This window comes from Cornus florida, unplaced genomic scaffold, assembly GCF_030987335.1.
Source record: "Cornus florida cultivar Cherokee Brave unplaced genomic scaffold, ASM3098733v1 CherokeeBrave_3.0.0_Hap2_Chr08, whole genome shotgun sequence".
NCBI lineage: Eukaryota > Viridiplantae > Streptophyta > Magnoliopsida > Cornales > Cornaceae > Cornus > Cornus florida.
The window spans coordinates 15,405,527-15,424,706 of NW_026775578.1; the positions used below are offsets into that span (position 1 = coordinate 15,405,527).

General features: G+C 35.4%; 1 pseudogene; it reads right to left on the minus strand.

The window, feature by feature from the left end:
- Window positions 1-9,826: 9,826 nt before the first annotated feature.
- On the minus strand, window positions 9,827-18,763 carry LOC132269775 (protein NRT1/ PTR FAMILY 8.2-like; annotated as a pseudogene).
- Between the last annotated feature and the right edge of the window lie 417 nt (window positions 18,764-19,180).

Genomic DNA, 19,180 nt, shown 5'->3' on the forward strand with positions numbered 1-19,180 from the left:
GAAACTATCCAAGCCAGCAAATAGTCAAAGTGGGTCCAACTCTAATGAGTGAGTCCCATACTCCATAGGGACCATAACAAAAAGAGTAGCTTCTAGTGTGAGTCCCATACTCCATGGGACCAAGCCAGGCATTTTGTTGGTTCATGGTTAGTCCTTCACAATCAAAACTTTTAAGAGTTGCACACAAAATGGATGTCTGTAAGAGATTTGTATCGGTGTCCTGTATAACATGTAGCTGTTTTAAATTTGAAATCAAAATTCAAGTTGTCGGTTCTCTAATCAAGGGGTGGCAATTAGTATTCGTGGGTTATAATTGTGTCTTGTCGTGTCAATGTAAGAGTATTTTAATAAACAGGTAAATTCAAACTTGACCCATTTAATAATCGTATCAGGAACTTCAACACTAACCCGACCTATTTATTAAACGGGCTAACGTGTTGAATAAACAGATTAATCGTGTCAATCCGTTTATGACCCAAATTCATTTATCTCGTGCCGATAAATTACTTTTTATATTACATTATATACTCGGAGATTAAAACTAAAAGATATTAATTGAAGATAAGAAGTTTCTTATCCACGAAGTACAAGAAAGCAATGCAATTGTTGATTCGGCTTGGTGGACACCAGAGTGAGATTCCATGTACGACTAGTGCCTTTTGCACCCATGGTTGTTGGTTCTCTTTTAGTGGTTAATGTGTCTCACATTATATGTAACTTATAGACTATCTCAAATAGTGAGAGAAAGAAATTCATTCGAAGTCAAACTCAGTAATTATGAAAAACTTCAGAGCTTCAAAGTTCAGTTTCAACAGTAGCCGAAATTTAATCCAAAATTCACAAAAAAAAATGAACAATTCCAAGATTTTCTTAGTTTTGCAGTAAAATTTAATTTTTTTAAAAATTCAATTATACTTTTGTTCGTATGGGCTTAATAAGTATACAACCTTTGTTGCAAACTGCAATGGAAAGATCCACTCTTACTCTATAATGGCTCGCTTATTCTTCCTGTTGAAAACTTAATTCTAATATTTTTACAAGTATTCATCTAGATCGAATTTTGTATGTTTGATTTTCATTTTTTTTTCTTATTTATTTATGTACTATTGTAGAGAAGGATTGAGAAGCCTGTTGAATCCGAAGTTCACTGAAAGATGTGCAATCCCGAGATTTTTTTAACAAGTTTTGATGTTAATGTTAATGTTAATGTTAATAATATAAATGGTCTTTCATGGTTCTATTGGTGTAAAAGGAAGCATTCAGAGAGAAAGAAATTGTCATTTGAAAGAGGAGAAGACATTGTTGGAGGTATTGAAGGGTTATTTTTGTTATTTTATTTATAAATATATAGGAGTGGAGTCTTTGAAGATGATTTTGAAGCCCCAATAACAGCCCATATATATATCTATATCTATAATATTATTAAATGGGTAAAGAGTTTCAGTATATCAGTATTTATTTATTAATATAAAAAAATATTTATTAATTGCTATAAAAAGAGTTTTTATAAAAATATTTTTTATAAAAAGAGTTTCAAATTACAAATTACCTAATAAATCTATATTATTATTAAAAGAGTTTCTATAACACTCTAACACAAAATAATAATAATAATATATATATATATATATATATATATATATATATATATATTATTGATAATTATCACAATATAATTATGTTCAGAAGTTGACACATGTTATCATCTTATTAATCCAAGAAGGCTATAAATAGAGGCATGGAGGAAGGGGGTAAGAAATTGAGAGATTCAACAAGTTTGAAAAATCACTGAACAACACTGTTTGATATCAAACCAACAACCCTGGATTCAACCAACAAAGGAGCTTGATGTTTTATATAATTGTATAATTATATGAATACAGGACCATATATATATATATATATATATATATATATATATATATATACTTTTGTGTCTTAATCAACCTTTATCCTTTTGGATACAGGACCATATATGTATACTTTTGTGTCTTATAGTTTGTTATGTATTTTTTGCATGACTATTGAATATACAAACTTCACAGTGGAGATTAAATTATTATCCGTTTTAATAACTTGTATAGGTTCCTCTCCATATCAACAATAAGTATTGTAGTACATACTTATAAATTTGTTTTTACATAAAAAGAGTTTATAAAATATTTATTAATAAAAAAAAATTATTAATTGATACAAAAAGAGTTCCTTTTTTTTATAAATAAATTACCAATTAAAATTAAATAGGTAATTGTTTAGTTAGTTTCAAATCATTAAATAAATTAACAAATTTTTTAAATGAAATTCAATCAAGATGTTTCAAATTATTTATAGATAAAATAAAAAATTGTAACGACCCTAATTGATGCCAAAAATTAAAAAAAAAAATTCGGCATGACCTTCGCTAAAAATGGTCCTACAACAACCTGTTTAAATGCATTTTTAACCTGTCCTAGTACAATAAACATATAATACATTCCAGCATCCCTTTCATCCATTCATCATGCCTTAATTTAGTTCATTCCATGGTGGTACAACCACATACTATGTCATCCAAATATCATAATTATAGTCCCAAAATATAAGATTAATATCAAATGTCCATATTTTACAACATTTAGACAGTTCATATAAAAGTTACAACCCATAGGTATAATTATAATATTAAAAGTCCATAAGTTGTCGAACAAAATACATTATGCTTAGTCTTACAAAAATAGTGAGGCCCAAGTACAAAAACAACAAAAAAAGCTTCTAATCTATACTAAGTCTGTGGTAAAATGTCATCCGCCACTTTTTTTCCGTTTCCTGAAAAATGTTAAATATATGGGGTGAGCAAAAATTGCTCAGTAGGTAGTGCCTAAGACGCACCTCTTGAAACCCCGTGAATCCAAACAGAGAATGGGACAATAGGAATTTGGGGTCATGCAAAGTCGGGAAAATACAATATCAATTCTAAGTTCAAAGCAAATAAATCTCGTGCTATGAATGCAATATTATGCATGTCATTTCCCATTTTCAGGAAACATCATCACTTTACAAAATGTTAATATAACCCGCCATTTGGTGACTCTGCAGCGACACGAGAGAATGATTGACTACTATCCCTGACCTTTGGTACCTCCGCAGCGTCATTTGGGGCCCAGATAGCTCAACCACGTTAGGGCAATCTCCCTAATTCCCTCTAGGCTATATTAAAACACCGGTCCTTTGGTGACTCCGCGGCGACCAGGTTTTCTCAAATTCACTTTTATCAAATCTTCCCCAAAATTCCCTTTTTAGTCTTTTCAAACCATTTCACCCCTTTTTCATGCCCAATGCTTTGAATGCATATACATGCCTTAGCAACTGATAAGCGCCGAATATTGTATATTCAAGTGCCCAAAATTGCATTAGTTAAGTCCATCGTTTGATTATTTAAGTAGATTATCTTCATTTGTATGTATGTATATATTTTCAGGTCCATTTGCCAAAAAAGGAGCAAAATCAAGGCTTTGTGGAGTTTTGGCCATCAAAAGGCAACAATTCTGAATTTCTGGCAGCAGTGGAGTCAGGACTTTGCTTGCTATTTTGACCTTGTAAACTCGAGAACTAGACTTCCATTATAAAATGGCATATTTAGAGCTCTGAATCAGCTTTCCAAATCTTCAAGCGGTTTGTCATCCGGAGCTCGGAGCAGAGAGTTATGGCCTTGTTACCAGAGGTGCGCAGAACTGCCTGGCAGGAATGAAATTCTGCCTTGATCTTCATTTTCGACCAACCATCCTTGAGAATTGGATCTCCACCAAAACATAAAGTTTTTAGAGCTCTGAATTAGCTTTCCAAATCTTCAAACGGTTCATCATTTGGAGTTCAGAGCGCAAAGTTATGGCCGTTTTACCAAAGTAGGTCCGGGCGGAGTAAACCAAGCATAGGGCATTCTGGCCAATTTTCGAGTGCTCGAGGCCTTATTTCGAGTGCTCGAAATTAGGACAGATTGCTTCACGAGATCAGCAGTGGAGTCAAGACTTTGCTCGCCATTTTGACCCAGAAAGCTCAAGAACTGGACTTCCATCATAACATAAAAGATTTAGAGCTCTGAATTAGCTTTCTAAATCTTCAAACGGTTCATCATTCGGAGCTCGGAGCAGAGAGTTATGGCCTTGTTACCAGAGGTGCGCAGAACTGCCTGGCAGCACTGAAGTACTGCCTTTCTCCCCATTTTCGACCAACCAGACTTGAGATTTGGGTCTCATCAAAACATTATTTAACGCTCTGAATCAGCTCTCCAAATCTTTAAACGGTTTGTCATTCGGAGTTCGGAGCGCAAAGTTATGGCTGTTTTACCAAAGTAGGTCCGGGCGAATCAAAGCAAGCATGGAGCAATCTGCTCCATTTTCGAGTGCTCGAGGCCTTGCTTAGAGTGCTCGAATTTGGGGCAGAATTGCCTTCGGGAATTCTCATTTTGGCAGCCACTTGTGCATTGGTTTCCTCATTTTCTACTTACTTCTTTATGAGGTGATTGGGGATGTTTTTTGGAGGAGAGAGAGAGCTTTGTTGAAGGAGATAAGGCAAGGAAGGCCACACATATCATTATCATATATTCTAGCAAGTTAGAGGAGAGAGAAAGGAGCAAGAAGGAGGAGTTCTTGAAGCTTCAAGGAGGGTGCACGAAAATGGAGATGAGGATCAAGCTTCTTCTTCAATCTAGGGCCACCATGGGTAACTAAACCCCCTTCTAGGGAGGTGATGAAGCCCTCTCTAGTATGCATGTTCTAGCCTTAGTTTATTTTGGGGAAAATGATGTATATATGTGATTATTTCACAATCTAGAGTTACATTTGATGTAATGAATCTAATTTCTTATAAATGATTATGATGAATGTATTATCTTGTCTTAGATCATCTTTTCTCATGATTGTATGCCTTGCATTTCTATAGTGACATTGGAAATGAGATTGTGAAATGGGTTTCTTGGCATGTTGTATGAGAATCTTGATATTCCATAGCTTAGGACCCTCCTTTGATGGACTATTCTTGACTCTTGACTTCATGTGCTCCTATCATGTGATTAAAGGCTTGATAATCTCTAACTTAGTAAGCATGTCCAAGGCTACACACTAGTTTAGGTAGTTCAAACATGTGCATCTTTGATAGGTTATACTTGCCATTGAATTCATGAATTTCTTGAAGGAATGTAGCAATTTTGGTTGTAGCATTCCATGGTCACATATTTATGTTGTTTCCCCAATTTAGCTCTAATCTAGCATGTGTTTAGGGATGGAGCAGATTCATTTCCTTAGGCTTCTCTACTTGTATTATATCTCTTTACTTCCTAGCACATTACTATTTTATGCATTCTAAGTTCTAAGTTTAAGTGACAAACAACCAAAACCCTCTATAAACCCCTTATCATTCTAAGAACAATTCTAGACACTTAGGTTGCCATAGACTAGCGCAGTCCCAGTGGTTCGACTTACCCGACCAATAGCCCTATTTTACAATGATTTGTGCTATTGCGAAGGTTGATGTTTAGTTGATCAACCGATCAGCAACAATATGAGAATGGGGAAATTAATATCGCACAATTAACATGCTTTCTCATAACAATTTCTAACAAATTAATAAATACAATAGGCATAGATAATCAACAATTGTGCATGCTTTTCATGTAAATCAACAATTACACATAATTGCATTTTTCATATACACAATTAAATCACTTAAGGAACAATCAAAACAAATTAAGCATGCTTAGCCGCAATTATAGTAGAAAACTCATAAAGGTGCAAGAAAAATGTGAATTAGAGACTCCTACCTCTATGTTATGCAAAACCCCCAATTTTCACCTCAAACCCTTAAAATGGGTCAAGATTTTTGGACTCCCTAGGTTGCTCAAAACTGAAATTGCTGGTACACACGTGTAGAGCTCACGGTGCTCTCCGTTTTGCCGCAAATGACACTTAAAAACACTAAGAAATGAGGAAGCAATCAAGCCTTAAAGCTTTGAAGAAAAAAAGAAAAGAAAATGCTGAGAAGAGGAGAAAAGCAGACCCGCGGGGAGAGAGAGTGACGAAGCAGAGACCAAAAATATGGTCTTATGACCCTTAGTAAAATTGTGGGCCCCACAGCTATAATAAAAAAAATCCTCTTAACACACACACACACACACATATATATATATAAGAAAACCTCAAAACATTACATTCTCCCCAACTTTAAAAGATTTCGTCCTCGAAATCAAGTCATACCTATGGGAGAAAACAACCGTGGATACTTCGAGCGAACCTCCTGTTCAAGCTCCCAACTAGCCTCCTCGGCTCCGTGGTGTCTCCAAAGAACTTTCACCATTGGTATCGTCTTGTTCCTCAACACCTTTTGTTGTGTGTCAAGGATCTGAACTGGTCCCTCCTCGTAGGAAACATCTTCATCAATGTCCACATCAACCCAACTCAAAATGTGAGATGGATCCGGCTCGTACTTCCGTAGCATCGATACATGAAAGACATTGTGGACCCTGTCCAACTATGGTAGCAAAGCAAGTCTGTAGGCAACCTTTCCTACTCGGTCTAAAATCTCAAATGGTCTAATGAATCATGGCGACAACTTGCCACTTTCCCAAATCTCATCAATCCTTTCCATGGAGAAACCCTTAGAAAAACATGGTCTCCCACCTCAAAAGATAGCGGTCGTTTCCGCCTATCCGCATAGCTTTTCTGTCGACTCTGAGCTGTAAGTAACCTTTGTCTGATCAGCTTAATCTTCTCAGTAATCTCGAGTACAATGTCGGGTCCTAAGGCGGCTGTCTCACCCACCTCAGTTCAACAAACAGGAGACCTACAAGGTCTACCATACAACGCCTCAAATGGAGCCATCTGGATACTCGCTTGATAACTGTTGTTGTAGGCAAACTCAATAAGCTGTAGATGATCTTCCCAACTACCACTTAAGTTAAGCACACATGCCCGAAGCATATCCTCCAATATCTGGATAGTACGCTCCGACTGGCCGTCTGTTTGTGGATGGAATGCCGTACTAAGATGTAATGCTGAACCAAAAGCTGCTTGAAGTCCTTCCCAGAACTTCGAAGTGAGCTTGGCATCCCTATCTAAAACAATGGTTACTGGAACTCCATGTAACCTTACAATCTCCTTCACATAAAGTATACCAAGCTTCTCTGCATCATCTGTTGCCTTAATAGGCAAAAAAGTGAGTCGTCTTGGTCAATCTGTCAACGATGACCCATACGGCTTCATTTCCCCTCCGTGACCTTGGAAGACCTGTCATAAAATCCATAGCAATGTGTACCCATTTCCACTGTGTTATAGGTAATGGTTGCAACAAACCAGCCGATCTCTGATGCTCGGCCTTCACCTCTTGACAGGTAAGGCACTTAGCTACAAACTGAGCAACATCTTTCTTCATCCCATTCCACTAATACTGACGTCTCAAATTGTGATACATCTTGCTACCATCTGGATAAACTGCAAAACAGGAAGTGTGAAACTCCCGTAAGACGTCCCCACGACAAACCGTGGGAACCACCAACAAACTCCTAAACCGTAGACCCCCATCTGCATGCAAGGCCCAATCTTTCACTGTCTTACCACTGGAGATCAAAGCGTGAATGGCATCTAAATCTGGGTCCTGTCTCTGTGACTCAATCACTTGTACAACAAGGGTAGGCTGAGCCATAAGACTGAACAAGAATGCTGGGTCACTGTCAACATCGTCATCAAAACAATATAATCCCATTTCTGCCAAATCCTTAAGCATCTTCCACTTTCGAATAGCCAAACAGGCCAAAGTTCCACGAGATTTTCGGCTTAAGGCATCTGCTACCACATTTGCTTTGCCCGGATGATACTGCAAGTCAAAGTTGTAATCTTCCAAGAATTCAACCCATCTTCTCTGTCTATTGTTCAAGTCCTTTTGGGAGAAAAGGTACTTGAGACTTTTATGATTCGAGTACATCTCGAATCTCTCACCATACAAGTAGTGTCTCCAACACTTCAAGGCAAATACAATTACCGCTAACTCTAAATCACGAGTAGGGTAGTTAAGCTCGTAAGTCTTCAACTATCGAGACCCATAAGCCACTACTCTACTATCCTGCATCAACACACATCCCAAACCATCTCGTGAAGCGTCACAATAAAGCACATAACCCAAGCCACGCTCAGGTATCACCAACACTGGAGCTGTAGTTAATCTTGTCTTCAACTCCTAAAAAGATGACTCACAGGCTTCATTCCAAACAAACTTGATCCTTTTCCGGGTCAAACGGGTCATAGGCGCTGCCAAACGGGAGAAATCTTTCACAAATCTCTGATAATAACCTGCCAGGCCAAGGAAACTCCGAATCTCAAAAATATTCTTGGGTTGCTCCCAATTCAAAACTGCTTCAACTTTTGATGGATCAACTAACACCCCACCTTTTGAAACAACATGCCCCAAAAATTTTACTTCTTGTAGCCAAAACTCACACTTCTCATATTTGGCATACAATCGATGTTCCCGCAAGATCTGAAAAACAATACTCAAATGGACCTTGTGCTCCTCCCGAGATCGTGAATACACGAGAATGTCATCCACGAAAACTACTACAAATTGGTCCAAGTAATCGTGAAAGACGCGGTTCATCAAGTCCATAAATGCCGTTGGTGCATTAGTCAAGTTAAAAGGCATAACAAGGAACTCATAGTGTCCATACCGTGTACGGAACGCTGTCTTTGGGATATCTACATCCCTAACCGCAACTGATAATAGCCAGACCTCAAGTCAATCTTCGAGAAGCAACTAGCTTCCCTCAACTGGTTAAACAAATCATCTATCCTTGGCAAAGGATACTTGTTTTTTATGGTGGCATGATTCAGCTTCCGGTAATCAATGCACAACTTCAAAGAACCATCTTTCTTTTTAGCAAACAAGACCGGTGCGCCCCACGGTGACACACTCGGTCTGATAAAACCTTTCATCCTCAAATCATCAAGCTACCTTTTTAATTCTTCTAATTCAACTGGTGCCATACGATACGGTGCCATAGAAATCGGCGCGGTACCGGACATCAAATCAATAGTGAACTTCACTTCTTGGTGTGAAGGCAACTTTGTCAAATCCTCCGGAAACACATCCAGAAAATTACAAACAACCGCAGGATAATCTTCTTCCACAACATCATCTTCTTCGGCTAAAAGACTAGCCAAGAAGTAATCACCACGACTTCGTCCACGAACTCCATAAAACGATGAAATGTGGGAATCACTCCGATCTCCCACGAAAAAGAACAGTCTCCCTCGGGAGTGCAAACTGTGACTCTACCTCTAAAACAGTCGATCGTGGCACGAAAGAAAGCTAACCAATCCATCCCGAGAATGACATCAAAGCTAGTCATCTCCAGGAGGATAAGGTCAAACACAAAAGTTCGCCCGGCTATCACAATGGAACAATCCCGCACAACTCGGGTCAAAGACACTGAAACCCCATTTGGCGTATCAACATACAACGCCCGATCCATAAAACTGATCTCTAACCCTGATACAAATGCAAATAATGATGAAATGAAGGAATGAGATGCACCAGAGTCAAACAAAACACGGGCCCAAGAACCAAACATTGGAAATATACCTCGGAGAACTGATGGACCAGAAGATGCATCAATCGGTGCAAGTGCAAAGACACGTCCCTGCAGTGCCTATGCCTGAGAACTACCAATCTGAATACCAGACTGCTGTGCCGACACAGTAGGAGTATCCCTCCTAGCTGGCCATGAACCTTGAGAGGACATGGTAGGCTGTGGTGGTGGCGGTAGTCTGAAACCTGACTGAACTGTAGCCAACTATGACAGCCTCTACCGTGACCCTCTGCCACTAGTGGTGCCTACTCTCTGACTCGGACAGTCTCGAATCAAATGGCCTTGCTGGCCACACCCATAACAAGCCCTCGGAGCTGAAGAAACTGAAGTCAATCTCATGGGACAATCGGACTTGTAATGTCCAGGCTGCTGGCACTGAAAACAAACGACTCCATTCCTATCAGGCCCAGCTGGTAAAGGAGTGGTAGGAGTAGATCGTGCAGATGGCTGCCCCTGAAACTGAGATGAACCACCCCTGTTCCTCTTCCCTGAAGGTCCCTCTGAAAATGATCCTGCATTCCTCTTTTGTTTCCACTGCTCCCTTCTTGCTTCCTTATCTTTGGCCTCTGCCTCTAGCATCAATGCTCTTTCCACTACCTCAGAATAAACCTTAAGGCCATGTGCTATTAACAATGGCCTTATCTTGTAGTTAAGTTCGGAGATAAACTTTCGAACCTTGTTAACTTCATCTTTCATCATTTCTGGAGCAAAGCGAGAGAGTGAGGTGAACTTGTTCTCGTACTCCGTCATGGACATATTGCCTTGGATAAGGCCAATAAACTGATCCTTTAACTCCCATCTCTTGGAGGCAGGAAAATACTTCTCCTTGAACAGCTCCTTGAACCTATCCCAACTCATGTCTTCAATCTTATACTGATTTGTGACCGACTTCCACCAAAACTTGGCATCCTTTGAAAACTTGTAAGTAGCCTGGATGATTTTCAAGTGATCATCCGTCACATCCATAGAAGTCAATTGAGTTTTAACTTGATCCATATAATCATCCGCTTCTATTGGATCCGCACCACCTTCGAACATCACTGGCAACAACTGAGAAAACCCTTTGATAATCTTGAGAAGTTTTTGCGCCAGCGTCTCCTCCACCTGAACTACCAGTTGTGGTACCGGCTGCGGTTGAGTAGCAATGGTGGCCCTCAAGGCCCTCTGCAACAAGTGATTCAATACTAGTTCTGCCAAACTTTCACCCTCTTCAATGGGTGCTTCCACATTATCCCTCCTTATAAGAACAATTCTTGGGGTAATCAAATCCCTAAGAAGTGTGTCCTCATCAACTAGCTCCACTGGATTGGAGCTAGAGCTCTCACCAACATTACCCCTTGTTGGCCTAGGGCCAACTTCCCTGGGTTCCTCACGCCGTGACATCATTCTATAAAACAAATAAAACGATTCAATAACTATAACACTAAGGTCTAACTGTGAACAACTCAACATAAAAGGATGCTGCACAAAGACTTAGCATGCAAGACTATGCATTGAACACATTAATATAAGCATATAAGCACATAAGCACGTACGCAAGTAAACAGTTAAGCATGTGTTTTTTTTTTTTTTTTTTTTTTTTTTTTTTTTTTTTTTTTACATAGCAAAACACTTTTGCAAATAATGAAATAACAATACCAATAACTTCCCAAACTACCCTAGGTAGGCCTCTACCCGTCGTCCTAATGGTTTTCGAATCTTCGCTCTGATACCAAATTTGTAACGACTCTAATTGATGCCACAAATTAAAAAAAAAAAAATTCAGCATGACCTCCATTAAAAATGGTCCTACAACAACCTGTTTAAATGCATTTTTAACCTGTCCTAGCACAATAAACATATAATACATTCCAGCATCCCTTTCATCCATTCATCATGCCTTAATTTAGTTCATTCCATGGTAGTACAACCACATACTATATCATCCAGATATCATAATTATAGTCCCAAAATACAAGATTAATATCAAATGTCCATGTTTTACAACATTTAGACAGCTCATATAAAAGTTACAGCCCATAGGTATAATTATAATATTAAAAGTTCATAAGTCGTCGTACAAAATACATTATGCTTAGTCTTACAAAAACAGTGAGACCCAAGTACAAAAATAACAAAATAAGCTCATAATCCATACTAAGTCTGTGGTAGAATGTCATTCACCACTTCTTTCTTGTTTCCTGAAATTTTTTAAATATATGGGGTGAGCAAAATTGCTCAGTAGGTAGTGCCTAAGACGCACCTCTTGAAACCCCATGAATCCAAACAGAGAATAGGACAATAGGAATTTAGGGTCATGCAAAGCCGGGAAAACACAATATCAATTCTAAGTTCAAAGCAAATAAATCTCGTGCCATGAATGCAATGTTATGCACGTCACTCCCCATTTTCAGAAAAACATCATCACTTCACAAACTGTTAATATAACCCGCCCTTTGGTGACTCTGCAGCAACATGAGAGAAGGATTGGCTACTGTCCCTGACTGTAGCACCTTCGCAGCGTCATTTGGGGCCCAGATAACTCAACCACGCTAGGGCAATCTCCCTAATTCCCTCTAGGCTATATTAACACACCGGCCCTTTGGTGACTCCGCGGCGATCGGGTTTTCTCAAATTCACTTTTATCAAATCTTCCCCAAAATTCCCTTTTTATTCTTTTCAAACCATTTTACCCCTTTTTCATGCCCAATGCTTTGAATGCATATAAATGCCTTAGCAACAATATGAGAATGGGGAAATTAATATCACACAATTAACATGCTTGCTCATAACAATTTCTAACAAATTAATAAATATAATAGGCATAGATAATCAACAATTGGGCATGCTTTCCATGTAAATCAACAATTACACATTGCATTTTTCATATACACAATTAAATCACTTAAGGAACAATCAAAACAAATTAAGCATGCTTGGCTATAATTATAGTAGAAAACTCACAAATGTGCAAGAAAAATGTGAATTAGAGACCCATACCTCTATGTTATGCAAAACCCCCAATTTCCACCTCAAACCCTTAAAATGGGTCAAGATTTTCGGACTCCCTAGGTTGCTTAAAACTGAAATTGCTGGTATACACGTGTAGAGCTCGCTGTACTCTCCGTTTTGCCGCAAACGGTACTTAAAAACACTAAGAAATGAGGAAGCAATCAAGTCTTGAAGCTTTGAAGAAAAAAAGAAAAGAAAATGTTGAGAAGAGGAAAGAAGTAGACCAGCGGGGAGAGAGAGTGACGAAGCAGAGACAAAAAATGTGGTCTTATGACCACTTAGTAAAATTGTGGGCCCCACAGTTATAATAAAAAAATCCTCTTAACACACAGACACACACATATATATATAAAAGAAAATCTCAAAACATTACGAAAATAATTTATCAAATAATAAAATAAGTTACAAATTAAATTAAATAGGTAATTTTTTAATTTAAATACAATCAAGATATTTTAAATCATTATTAAAACAACTAAAACATGTTAGGAATTAAAATAAAATAGGTAATTATTTAATAAAATAATTTATTAACAAATCATTAAATAAATTAACACTTAAAATTAAATAGGTAATTGTTTAGTTGATAAATGTTTCAAATCATTATTAAAACAAGTTACATATTAAAATAAAATAATTTACCAAATATTAATTGATATAAAAGAGTTTTACAATCATTAAATAAATTACCAATTAAAATTAAATAGGGAATTGTTTAATTGAATAATTATTTGTTTCAAATCATAAAATAAATTACCAAATTGTTTAATTGAAATTCAATCAAGATGTTTCAAATTATTTATAGATAAAATAAAAAATAATTTACCAAATAATAAAATAAGTTACCAATTAAATGCTTCAAATAATTAAATAAATTACCAATTAAAATTAAATAGGTAATTGTTTAATTGATAGATGTTTCAAATCATTATTAATACAAGTTACGTATTAAAATAAAATAATTTACCAAATATTAATTGATATAAAATGAGTTTTTATAAATAAAAAAAAAAACACTCTAAAAATTATTAAATAAATTACCAATTAAAATTAAATAGGTAATTATTTAATTGAATAATTGTTGGTCTCAAATCAATAAATAAATTTTCAAATTGTTTAATTGAAATTCAATCAAGATGTTTCAAATTATTTATAGATAAAATAAAAAATAATTTACCAAATAATAAAATAAGTTACCAATTAAATTAAACAGGTAATTGTTTAATTGAAATACAGTCAAGATATTTCAAATCAGTATTAAAACAACTAAAATAGGTTACAAATTAAAATAAAATAGGTAATTATTTAATAAAATAATTTACCAAATAATAAAATAAATTACCAATTAAAATTAAATAGGTAATTGTTTAATTGAAATTCAATCAATATGTTAATTTCAAATCATTAAATATATTATCAATTAAAATTAAATAGGAAATTATTTAATAAAATAATTAACCAAATAATAAAATAACTTACCAATTAAAATTAAATAGGAAATCGTTTATTTTAAATTCAATCACGATGCTTCAAATTATTAAATAAATTACTAATTCAAATTAAATAGGTAATTGTTTATTTGAAAGTCAATCAACATGTTTCAAATCATATATAGATAAAATAATTTATCAATTAAAATAAATTCTATAAGTTAGCAATTAGCGAAAATCTAATTAGACAAGGAAATATTTAACGAAAATTAATTTCTTTAAAACTCTGTCACAAATTATCTATTTTATTTTCTATAAAACTCTATCACATATAACCTATATATATATATTGGATCAGACTTATTTCAGTATTTATTAATTCATATAAAAAAATATTTATTAATTAATATAAAAAGAGTTTTTAAAAGAATGTATATAAAACTCTAACACAAATTACCTATTTATCTATTTATTATGTGTTTTTTAAAAAAGTTTCAAAACTAAAAGGCCGAGAAAGGTATGATAAAATTCTACCACAAATTAGCTATTTATTTTCTATAAAACTCTATCACATATAACTTGTATTTATCTATTTATTAAGAATAAAATTAAAGATAAAATAATTTCTATAAAACTTTATCACAAATTATCTATTTTATTTTTTCTTTAAAACTCTATCACATATAAGGTGTGTATATCTATTTATTATGAGTTTTTTAATAAAATGAAATCTAATTTAAACAAGGATATATTTAAAGAAACTAAAATAACTCTACCACAAATTACTTATTTTATTTTATATAAACGTCTATCACATTTGACAAGGATATATTTAAAGAAAATAAAATATAACCTAGGATCTTCCAAAAAACCACAAACTCCATATAATAAATTTTTATATCAATTTCAATCTAATGCATGATTAGTATATTTGAATTTCTATTTTAAAATTTAATTAAAAATTATTATAATTGAATTTCTATTGTAAATTTAAAATTATACTAAATTTCAAATTACCTAATAAAATTCAAATTACCTAAAGGAATTTATTACTTTGCAAAACTCAAACTCTACCACCAATTTCAGTATTAACTAATAAAAAAATATAATATAAATATTTCAGTATTAATATAAAAACCTAAAAGAATTTATTATTTTACAAAACTCAAATTCTACCGCCAATTTTAAAATATTTCCGTATTTATGTATTAATATAAAAAATATCTTTATTAATATTTGACAATATCATACAATGAAAACTATAAACAATTTAAAAATGAGTGATCTGATATATTGATAAGTTATAAGATATTCAACACGTGGATGGCACGTGCCTTTTACTAGTATATATACATACTCAAAACGAGGCACGAAAAATAAAAAAAATACATACTGTTTAGTTTGTATAAAAATGTTATTCTATAAATAATATGACGAGTGCAATTAAAGAAGGTTTGGGTATGATGGGATATAAGATTTCGGATTTTAGTTGGGTGGTTCCCTCCACATTATTAGAGTAGTACTATTGAATATATTTTGGACCGAGTGAAGCCCAATATCCTCCTATTAAAAAAAACAAATGAATTGTGCACATCGGCAAAAAGTATTAGATATTAAATTAGTAGTTGTAAAAAGTCGAAATTTGGCACTCCAAAATTCATAAGAGACACTAACCTACTAGATTATCGAGGCATCAACCATCATGATAGATCTAGAATGACTCATTTAGGAAATATAGGATATTTCACTAATTTAGGTCCATTACGCGAGGGTCAAAAATCTTTTTAGTGTCTTGTTATTTTGCGATGCCCTATGAAATTTTATTTTATTGAATTGATTTCAATCTTTTTCCACCCACGTTTAAAGTGCACCGGAGAGATGTTAGTTGTATTAGTGTGGTCTCCAATAACTTAAAAAACATTCACATATTTTACTTCAAATTTAACTATGATATTTTTTTTGAGTTTCCTTTGGATTCAGCAAATTGGCTTTGTTTCGTAAAGAAATTAAAATACCAAAAAACTTATTGGGCTGCTTTGAATCCAAACATGAAAAGCCCAATTTGTTCTTTGAATATATCACGTTTTTCCTTTTTAGACATTTTCTTAAAGTGGAATGAAAGATGTGACGGATGTGCCCCGGGCCATGTTGATATCAAATATACAAATTCTGAAACAGAGTATTATTATTATTATATTAGCAAAAACGAAGAAATTCAAGTGTATAAACAACTCCAACTGTCTCCGCACACCCTATGAGAAAGTACGGTGGAACTTGCCAAAATATCGATATGGGCATTTCAATGAGTTCGGAGTAGTTGTGCCTTCTTTCCATTCTATGTCTAATGAGCTCCAAAATCCCCACGGATGGCATAGACAACATAGATATGACAAGGCCAATGCCCAGGAAATATTCTTGTGACCGGTGAATTTTCTGACAAATGGGACGATGATTCAACCATAAACTGAGACCCAGAATAGGACACTGAGTGAGTCAAAAATGCCAAGTGCTGCTGGTGGGATATGGAAGCTATAGTTGCCAACACAAATAAGTTGTTCATTTAACTTGTACATGGTGTCAAAGATGACACCGGTAGCCCATACAGGAAGCATTCTTGTGATGGCTTTTAGCACCTCAACTTGGGTGACTGAGCAAAGTTTTCATGCGTTTATCGAGTCCTTTATATGATCTGATTGTATTTCCACTGCTGCTTTATCAAAGAAACTGCATTTACAAGATTTCGTAACAGACGGTTTGATTTCACCATGGTAGCATTTACAAGACAGATTTCGTAAGAGAGTCTACTTACATTCATGGTATAGTCCTTAAGCATATATGTTTAGTCTGGATACAAGTAGCTGTATTCAAACAATTATACTATCTCAAATTTTTATCATATTTTTTCAGATGAGTTTTATTCCAACTAAATTTCACGTCCACGTACTAACATGAATTAATAAATAAATGCAATAATTTTGATTGATACGAACTTTTAAGCAATTATAGATCTCTAAATATTTATTTCGTGAAGCAGTCACTTATTGAGCAATTCAATTGGAGCTAGTCTATTAATCCTGAATTAAACTTTGTTAAACCAAATGGAACCATTTGCCATGTCCACGAATTTTGACAGAAATCATCTGGTGTTGGGACACTTACCTAATATCTCTTGTGTGATCAAGATTGCGGCTTCCATTGATAGAAGACTCTGCATCTGTCGTGTCATACAAAACAGACTTGTCTGCAGGCACTTCAATTCAGTATTTCCACAAGGATGCCACCAGCACCTGAGCTATGTGTGTCAGAGGTCTGCCTCCAGATTTCTGGTTATACAATCGAGTAACTGAAAAGAAGCTCGCTGCCGCAATCGCCATGGCCACAGCTGGAATGCCGAAAATCCAGCCCCACCCCCACATTATCTTGAATACTGTTGGGTTTGTGGCTCAAAATTCGTGTGCAGAAAATAATTTCCTTTTCCGTTTTAGAATGCTGAAATTTGTGAAAGAAATTGTGTCTCATTAAGTTTCTATTTTAGAGTTGAAATTGATATGGTAACTCTTTATAGGTAAGTTGATCCTTGTCCAACAATGAATTAGATTTGAGGAATACTTGTCTAACAAGGAATTGAGTTTTGAAAATTTTATAAATAGAGATGGGTATGAGAGGTTTAGAGAGAGAGAGAAGAGAGAAAAGAAGTAAGGGGTTTAAGGATGAGTGTTATGAGGAGAGGGGAGAGTATATGTAATTCCCGATTGTATACATGTAGCCTTAAAAGAGATGATAAGTGAGTGAGTGGGGTTTTGACATGTGGTTGTATATTCTCTTCCTTGATTCATAATAGTGAAATCTCTCTCTCCTATGAATGTAACCCTAGAGTTGGGTGAATCATGTAAAATATTGTGTTGTGCGTTGATGTGTATGATTGTTATCTCCATATATGCTTGTATTAATGTGATGTAATGATGCTTTCGCTGTGTGTGATGAAGGGGGGATTTAACTCTTGACAACAGTCGACCGTTGAGTGGATTGGAGAGAGTTAATTATCCCCAACAAATACAAACCAGAAGAGAAGAGGCGATGAGTGCTCAAACATTTATTGAAAAATAGAACCAGTAGAAAAAAGAACTCGTGTTTTTTCTCAACCTCATCAGCATCGTCAACTGATCTACTCCAAAGAGTGAGACGCACGGCTTTATTCCTTCAGTCCCCAGAGCTATAAGGTAGAGTGCAAGGAAGCACGCTGCCAGCAAAAAATGGAATCAAATAGTGTTGTAGTAGATTAATAATACCAATAGTGGAGTAGTAGATTAATAATACCAGTCAGCAAGATTCAATGGCTAAAGCCATTGAAATCAGCAACGACAAAGTTGATAATCTTCGTTGGTCACGAAGGCATGGAGAGTACAGAGAGAAAGTGGAAGTAGTAATAATAGTTGGTCGAGAAAAAGGAATTGTTGTGAACAATATGAGGAGACGAACAATAACATGAGCAAGTAAAGTCAGAAACAACACCTTTCTTGGAAAGATTGTGAGCCACAAGGACTCTGTAAACACTAAAAAAGAAGTGAATTGCTCAACTCCATGCCATTTGATCTCATATAAGAGAGAGCATCCAACAAATTATCTCTTTTGCTAGCATAAAAAAGACACAATAAACTATACTAACGACACCTTTCGCCAATAATCTAAATCACTCACAAAGTGTGGGTGTTGTGGTAAAACCTACAACCATTTTGTGAGTCTGAAAAAGCATGCTTAACTGTTTACTCGCTTACGTGTTTATGTGCTTATATGCTTATATTAATGTGTTCATTGCATAGTCTTGCATGCTTAGTGTTAGTATAATGTCCTTTTGTGTTGAGTTGTTCATGGTTGGACCTTAGTGTTATCATTATTGAACCGTTTTCTCTGTTTTATAGAACGATGTCACGGCGTGAGGAACCAAGGGAAGTTGGCCCGAGGCCAACAAGGGGTGATGTTGTCAAGAGTTCTAGCTCCAATCTGGCGGAGCCAGTTGATGAGGACACACTTCTTAGGGATTTGATTGCCCCAAGAGTTATTCCTACAAAGAGGGATAATGTGGAAACACCCGTTGAAGAGAGTGAAAGTTCGACGGAACTTGCATTGAATCGCTTGTTGCAGAAGGCCT